We start from the raw sequence: 9,508 nt of genomic DNA, 5'->3' as shown, positions 1-9,508 counted from the left end.
ATTATAGTTACTGAAATCATATTTAAACGGATTTTTATGAAAATTTGACATAATTATGAATAGTGTAACATGATACATAAAAATTATGCTAAACGTATAAGATTAAGTTCATGCTAACTTGTGCCTTTAGGGTATATATTAAGCATTCCATAAATATTTCAATCTCTAGAAATATAAATTGGCATAATTTTTTAGATAAAATTTTCATTTTAGATTTTTTAACATGTGCTTTAAGGGCACAAATTAACATTTTTCATACAATTATTTGTTTATTTTTTTAATTTTGTGTTAAAATATAGAGAACTAACTGTAAATTTTGTCGGTTATTCAAATGTTTTAGCCGTGGACAGATGCAAGCATTTACATGCTACATATGATGTGGTTTCAAAGTTCAAAATATACACGGTAAATTAATGATTAGGTTCTACCATTATAGATTAATTTCTGATGAGTTAAAAAATATATATAAATAGAAATGCATCCTATGACAAAGATGTTTAAAATACAAAAAGAATGTTGATTAAAAAAAAATACATACAGAATGCAGCGAGTAAGAAGACAACGAAAGGAGCAAGCTTAACAGAAGCCATTGTTTGATCAAAAGAAAGAACTGTTTATTTTGTTACTTATGAGCTTAGTTAGCCTTGTAGTATTGCATTAGTTCTTTCTTGCATGCATCAATTTATAGACAAAATAAATGCTTTTGCATGATCCATCGATCCATAAATTGCTTATACATGATGTGGTTAATGACAATATGAGAATTATAATATTGATAATGTTTCCCTTATTAAATTCAGAAACAATGAACACAAGATTAATTTAATTATTAAATTCAGAAAATTGTACAACACATGAGCTTATGCATGTTGGGAAAGGACACATAAAAGATGCTTATACATGTCCATCCAAACTTTTGTCAAATATTGGTTTACTATTCATATTATTTTTTTAGATGTGCCTTTTAATGATTTTGAACGGTTTTCTCCTCTAGTGCAAGAATATCAGTGTACGAATAGTTATATACACCTTCTGATCACTATTATAAACAAAATTTATAATTGTAGATTCATTCAATAAATGATGTATGTGATTTATATTAAAAAACCACATAAATGAATCTAAAATGTCAATTTTTGCTTCTAATAGTGACATGGGGATGTAAAGTGCAAGAATCATAAGAAGTAAACGATCTTTGAACATTAGTCATGTTATGAGATTGTATAGTTATATTGCAAATCGGTCTAAGACACGGTGTTTCATGAGATCATGCAAGAGTACGGTCATGTGGATGAGGGCAAGTGGATTTTTTTTTGTCCAAATAAAAAAGTGCATCCTTGCAAACTTAGAACTTAATATTTTTAGACTGGTCTAAAATATTATAAGGTCTAAGTTAGCAGTGCAACATTTTTGAGTGGTATCATTTGTGATATTTTTAGAGGATCTTATACTTTCTTATCACTAATTACATTAAAAGACATGTCAAAGGGGAACACTCATGGAATTTTTTAGATAAGTTTTGAGGAATTTAAAAAAATTAACAAAAATTCATGAAGGAACCAAATTTCTGAAGCATTTATCCACTTTTTATCTAAAGGGGTAACCACAAATTTTATGAGTGTTAAAATTATTATTTGTAATTATTTTATCCCATCATAACATTACAAGACACCTAAAAGAGACATGGTCATGGTACTTCTCTTGTTAAGTTTTGAGAGATTTCAAAAACTTGACCGAAATTCGCGAGTCAACTTAATTAATGATGCATTTACCCTTTTTTTTTTCTTTTCAAAGGAGTAACCACAATTATTTTGACTCCGAAAATTTTCATTTGAGACTTTCGTATCACCCATAACATTAAAAGACACAAAAGAGGCACACTCATGGTACTTCTCACATAAGTTTTAAGAAATATATTTCTTTTTGACCCCAGCCCAGCCCAGCTGGATGGACGGCGTCGTCGTCGTGCATGGTATCCCCAAAACACTAAGGTGCGAGTTAGCAAGCTACACCCACTTGTTTTTTTTACTAAAAACTCATTATCTCTTCAGAAATATTACTTATATGAATGGGTATTATTGTAATTTGGCTATTCTATTTTATTTAAAAATAATAATTTATCTTTGCCTTTCGCCCACCTGGTTCTTTTTTGAACTCCTTCTTTGCATCATCTCCCCAATCCTCACTGTTATCTTTTTGTTACAAACATTTATAAATTGAATAATGTTTTAAAATGCTTTACTGAATCATTACTCGTGAATGATTTAATGGATTTGCTAAATCATCACGTTTCTATATTATTGATGTTCAAGTTCTTTCTTTCATAATTATCATGGGAAGCATTTATGCTCAATTTGTTCTAGAATAAGAAGAAGAAAAAGAGACAAACATTGCTGGGGAAGAAGATAATAAATGCAGGTGATATAAATTCAAAAACTAAATCTATATATCAAATTACATTAATACCCCATATTTGAGTAGTTGGCACTTGGCAAAATGATAGTGTTGGTTTTTTTTAGTAAAAAACTAATGGATGTAATTTGCTAACTTACACGCGAGTGTAAATTATCAGCTCCATAAATATATATATATACCCGTTTGCAAAAATGGGTACGCCAAGGGCACACTTTTGAAGATCCTTCTCCTTTATATAAACACTTGTTACTTGTTAGAAGATATGTCTATATAATGTGGAACATTTTTCAATTTATACTAACACTAGTTCTTTCTTAAAGGACAACACTAATTCTTTCCTAAGGGACATGTGTTTATTCTTGCCAACTTCCACTCAAACTCACTAGTTCCAACAAAAATCAATTTGTTTATTGGTCTTATCTCATTCTATTGAGAAAAAGTCATTCCCTAAAAAAAATTAACGATATATCCCTAAAAAAAAAAAAAAAAAAATTAACGATATATGGTTTAGACTAGCATGCTGATGCATGTCATCACAACTTTAATACATGCACAACGTACTTAATTTTTAAAAAAACTAGTTACAAATCCGTGCTTCGCACGGGTTGAATAACGTATTTTTTAAAAATTTAGTTTCGAAGAAGAAATCTTATAAATTACGGAAAATGATTGTCATTTATAAATGTGAAAATCAAAGCTGCGTAAACCAAAATTTTGCAACACAGAGCCTAAAACACAACATAAAAAATAACATATCAACTATTGTAATCTCTTATATTCCTTAAAGTTAACTCAATCGCAAAATTTTGCCCTAAATTTAACCTAACTTCTTTACTTAGTTTTACTGTATCAACCCTATTTAATTTAATGAAAATGTTAACGTTAATTGTTAGGGAAATCAAAATAAATAAATCGCTCCTAATTTTTCTCCTTAATTTTACTAAACAAATTATATTAACCATAAATTTAATTTATGCAAAATGTCATCTCTTATTTATAAACGTTAACCCGCGTGACGCAATATTAACCCTAGATTTAACTAATTTTTTTCGTGTGACTTTACTATATTAACCCTAGATTTAATGTATGCAAAATGTCATCTCTTATTTCTAAATGTTAACTCGTGACGCAATATTAACCCTAAATGTAACCTATTTTTGCGTGACTTTACTATATTAACCCTAGATTCAATTTATGTAAAATGTCATATCTAATTTTAACCTAATTTTTCCATCCACACTTTTGCATTTAATGTTTATCTAAAGTAAAATAAAATTATGTTCCCAATTATATGCAGTTTTTTTGGAAAGTAATAACCGTTAACCCGTCTCGCTATACTTAACCTAATCTATTACTTATAAATGTTAACCCGTCTCGCTATACTTAACCTAATCTCTTACTTATAAATGTTAACCCGTCTTGCTATACTTAACCTATTTTATTTCTTAAAGTTAACCCGAACGCAAAGTTTTGCCCTAGATTTAACCTAACTTCTTTGCTTAATTTTACTGTATTAACCCTATTTAATTTACTCTGTTTAATTTAATCAAAATGTTAACGTTAATTTTTAGGGAAATCAAAATAAACAAATCGCTCCTAATTTTTCTCTTTAATTTTACTAAACAAATTATATTAACCCTAGATTTAATTTATGTAAAATGACATCTCTTATTTGTAAATGTTAACCCGTGACGCAATATGAACCCTAGATTTAACCTATTTTTTCGTGTGACTTTACTATATTAACCCTAGATTTAATTTATGCAAAATGTCAGCTCTAATTTTAACCTAATTTTTCCCTCCACACTTTTACATTTAATGTTTATCTAAGGTAAAATAATAACCTTAGATAATCACGGCATAAAAACAATTCTTCGAAAGAAAATATGTTAAAACGACGGAACATTGTGATTCATCATAAAATCTGTATGGACTGATTTAGAGATCATATAATCAGTTTATGAGATTAGGAATTGACATAATATTTAGGATGAAAACAATTGGAACCAAAAAGGAACCAATGATGTGTGAATGATGATTATATATTTGAAGGGATTTTAAGAGGGGTTTTTCAAAATTTTAATCCTCTTTGCGGAAGAAATCCCATTGAAACGGATCTTGATTAAATCATTAATCACAAATCAAACAGAAACTTAAACACTTTAAGATTCATGTGTTTACCTCTTGAAGAGCAGAACCTTTGTAGCAGAAATCTTTCTGATCACGAGCAAAGCAAAGCAGCGATGCCTCTACTCAGTCCACACGAACAGAACTTCTCCGATGACCGGTGCTAGCCAATTCCAACGAAGATTCAGAGAGAACAAGGTTTAGAGAGCGGTGGCTAGGGTTTCACAACTTTTGTGAATTAGGTTAAGCACTCACAAAAAGTTAGTAATGTTTCAACACAAGGGTTCTATTTATAGAATCACTTGTGTGGACAACAAGACAACACTTAAATACACCATACCTTACGGTGGACCGCGTTTCTCTATTTTTCGTAAATTAAATAATAAAGTCATATTTAATTATTTAATTAATAATAAGTCTCACTTATTATTTTATAAATAAGTCTTACTTATTTATTTCTCTCATCTATCTGTCCTTTGTGTGTGACCCTATAGGTTCCCGTAACGTTGGCAATAATATTAAATCACATATTTAATATTATAAACAGTGAGCGGTATCTAGCAACACATCACTGCTACCCAAGTGACGAGAATGTCATGTGATCTGACGAAACCTTTCTGTGATAGTGATCATGTGTATAATTACCCTTTTGCCCTCATGTCTATATTGAACATAAGGCATAGACCGTGTCATCCTTGTCTAGTTCAATATTGGGCCCGTAGACATTTCTCCTGTTATGTAGGAGGGGAAAATTCCATCTAGGTCACTCATGTCCCTCAGCATGATTCATGGGGTACCCATCAACCAACTTTATAGTCATCCTGTTACGGACAACGTTTGAATGGTGACAAAGCACTCGACTCCAACATCTAGGGTACATAGTGGTTTCAGGTCGAAGGGTGGAATACACCACTATCACTATGAGAATATCTTATGACACTTTTCATAACTTTTACTATGTAGTATTCTCATGGCGGATCAATCCAATATAAATATTACTCCTAATATTTATATCTATGTAAAGACTTGATAACTCTTTATCCATGATCTGTGAGATGTGATCATCAGTCTACCTACATAATAGTCTCTATGCTTTAATGATATCCCACTTCTCAACAAAGCTTGACTACAGATACTTTGAGAATAGTTTCCTTATGTTTAATGGGGTCTCACAATTAAGTTATACTTAATGTTCCATTAAACGGACTAACTATTCTAGGGACTTTATTATTTTGAAACAAAACAAAATCAATAAAGAAATGCCTTGTTATTATATATTCACAATATATATTTATATCAATATCATGATACAAAGCCAAACCCAATCAATATAGATTGGCTATTAGGGCTTATTCCAACAATCTCCCACTAGCACTAAAAGCCAATCAAATATTAACTCAATATCTATTGGTCAAGTGTTAGCATCAAGCACACTCTTGACAAGATACTATACTAGCAGATAAGGAACTCTTTCCTATGTTGGTAGGTTATACTTCTTTCAATTTCCACTATCAATCTTCTATCGAAAAGAAATTGAAGTGTCAAAGTATACATTTGGATCATTGGTGAGATCAAGTTTTCATTGCTCGCAAGATTTAAACCAATTTTACCTCATACGAGATCAATGGAATCCGCAACGCAAGAAACACATGTTTTCACTGAGTTATGAGCTAAACAATCCAAATCATATATATTTGACATCTGTAATAGAAACAACAACTATTTGAAGCTTGTACTTTTACAAATTTCATAGTTGATATCCTAGCATAACATTTATTCCAAGTTACGATCTGGATATACTGTACACTGATATGAAAGTCAACATCATTGTAACTCATTTACAATGTTTCTTTCATCTGTGTTCAAGAAACAATCTATAGTCCTTTAAGACATCCATGGATATTCTTGAAGGTATTATAGTGTCGAACACTATAATCAATTTTGGTACATATTGAAAATAATTTTCTAACCATGTCTTACATGTGTAGATAAATTATTTTGGTGACTAGTATGTCATCTACATACTCCACCAAACTAATTTCAATGCTCCCACTAATCTCCTTATGTGCACAAGATTTCTTTATTAATCAAAGTTTTCATAAAACTTCGTTAATAAAATAAACAATTTAACTTTGAGAAGATTTCTCTAATAAATAAATTTTGTAATACATTTACCTTCTAGTATCCTTTGGATTAACGGAACCCTACATATATGTCAAATACATATATAAGGTCATTCTAATTAAAGAATGCAACATCGTTATCCATCTCCTAGAATTCGTATTATACAACAAAGACAATTGGGATCTTTAGATTTAAGCATTACGATGATGTAATAGTTTCGTCATGATTTGCATCATGAGTTGCATGAAACTTTCTACAATCAATCACATCTTAAAGGTATTCATAATACCATCCATGTCAGTTTTCTACAAGAAAACTCACATTCATCTTATGAGTCATACTCATTTGGATGATATAACCAATATCCATATATGGTTTGTGTACATGGATTCTTTATAAGATCTCATGGCATCTAGCCACTTCTCAAAATCAGGCCATTGCGACCTTCTAGTAAGTCATGTACTCATCTTCCATGAGCATCATATCACCTTGTTGAGTCATGACAAAATCATGTTTCTCATCCTAGTGTTATGACATATCAGACTCATCTAGATCATGTGCTACTCGAACTAGCGAATTACCAACAACCCTTTGTTGAATCAATTCATGTTCCATTCTTAGAGAAACATGTATTTTGTGGTACTTGACTTAATTCAAGTTCTACATCAGTCCCACTAGCTTTTGCAAAGCTATACTCCTTGAAAAGGAATACTCTAGTTCTAGCGACAAACAACTTTTGTCAAGGAAGAAGATGTAGAAATAGTATCCTCTAGTTTCCTAAGGGAACCTCCACAAGTATACATTCATTTAATTTGAAGTTTAGTTTATCTAGTAAACCATATAACCTCAAATTATCATAAAGTCAAAATAGGTACTCTTACCTCCATATCTAATATGGTGCATTTATGATTACTCAATCAGAACTTGTTGTGCGTGAAGAATAACTGTAATTTAATTAATTTTAAGAGTCTTTGAGTTATAATCAAACTATTTTAGATCGAGTCATGTCAAAAATGAAACGATATAAATAATCATTATACTCATTAATCAAGCATTTACCATCACGACTTACTCGTATAGTCTTTATACTTTTCAAACTTATTCCTTTTACTTCATTGTTGAAATCATTGAACAATTTCAAAGTTTTTCATGAATCGTGTCAAATACACTTTTCTTATCTACTAAATGATTTAGTAATGTCAGATGAAGTAATAGAAACAATATCTAGCAAATATGTTTAGTTATCCGTATACATCTCATATGTATATAAACTCAAATAAATTACGTGTCCTTTCACCTTTGTTGGTGACCGGTATACTAATCTATTTTGAAAGGTGGGACTCAGATCCTTCAAATGATATAAAATCAAATGAGTCTAATATTCCATATCTATGGATTTTAGAAATGTGATTCACACTTGTTTGTACTAAACAGGGATGCCAATGATATACAAAAGGTTCTAATCTCATTTGATCCTTTTCTCATAAGTTATAGACCAGCTTATCAAGATCATGGAACTCAATTCCATTACTTGATTAGCACACTTGTATAGAAAACATTATTTGGATAATAGGACAACATTTATCTTTTTATTCAACTATACAATCATTTTCTTGTCAATACAAGATTTATGATTTAATGCTTCTATTTTATATGGAATTTAATAACAATTATTTTGTTCCATATTAAGTTTAATTTAAGTCCAAGCATTAGCTCCTATGTCAATGAAACAATTTGTCTCATTCTAGACGTAAGTGGACTTCGCTTATAGTTAATGTCCCGCTTCTTTAAAACTCTCTATATTTCAACAAATATGAGATTAACCATCAAGTATCATATACTTATGATGCAGAAGTAGAAATTTAACTTTCTATAACTATATGGCCAAATAAGAAGTCTTACTTCTATTTTGACTCTTTCATAATATTAACAGTTTTTCTCATTCTTAAGAACAATTCTTAACTTTGTACCAATTCAGAAACACCTTTCTGAAGATTTTGTTCTTCATAAGAACATTTAACAGTATAATAAAATGTATATGCCGAAGAAATTCTAAATACAGAAAATAAATAAAATAAATGTATCATAATTTAAGAACATAATTAATTAGGTCTTTAATTAATTTTGCTCCCACTATTTTACTCAAATCAAATGACCTTCAACATTTGAATTGGAAAATCTTATTGGAAGATTTTCTAATGGGTTGAAATCCATATTTTACCTTGTTTTAAGTCAACGGGGGCTGCACTCAAAACTCAATTATTTAGGTAGGAACTCCTTCCAATTGTATCTCATACAACTTTCAAATCATTTGAGTGAATAACTCCTTACTCTAACCTATCATATAGGTGTTCCCAAACATTGCTTCTAAATTTATTTTAATCATATTAAAATAATTTAGTTAAGTTGGACCCAAAGAATAACAGTCGGGTAAATGGAATTACCGCACCGCAACTTACTAGTATAGAAAGTGCACCTCGCGGAGGCGAAACCTACACATTTCGATATTAGTCTTGAAGGGTGTCATCCTTTGGAAAGCAATTAACTTAATATTCTTTTGAAGTAAATATATATATTTTAATCTTATTAAAATAATATAGTTAACTTAGATCCAAAATAACAGTCGGTAAATAGAATTACCGCACCACAACTTACTAGTATAGAAAGTGCACCTCGCGGAGGCGAAATCTACACATTTCGATATTAGTCTTGAAGTGTGTTATACTTTGGAAAATAATTTACTTCATATTCTATTTGAAGGATTTTTAATTAAGTTGATCTCACTAACATGTGTATCTTATACACACATCTAATATTATACATGACATTCATGTTCATAGAT

Source organism: Medicago truncatula, chromosome 6 (assembly GCF_003473485.1).
Source record: "Medicago truncatula cultivar Jemalong A17 chromosome 6, MtrunA17r5.0-ANR, whole genome shotgun sequence".
Lineage (NCBI taxonomy): Eukaryota > Viridiplantae > Streptophyta > Magnoliopsida > Fabales > Fabaceae > Medicago > Medicago truncatula.
This window is presented reverse-complemented; position numbering follows the sequence as displayed.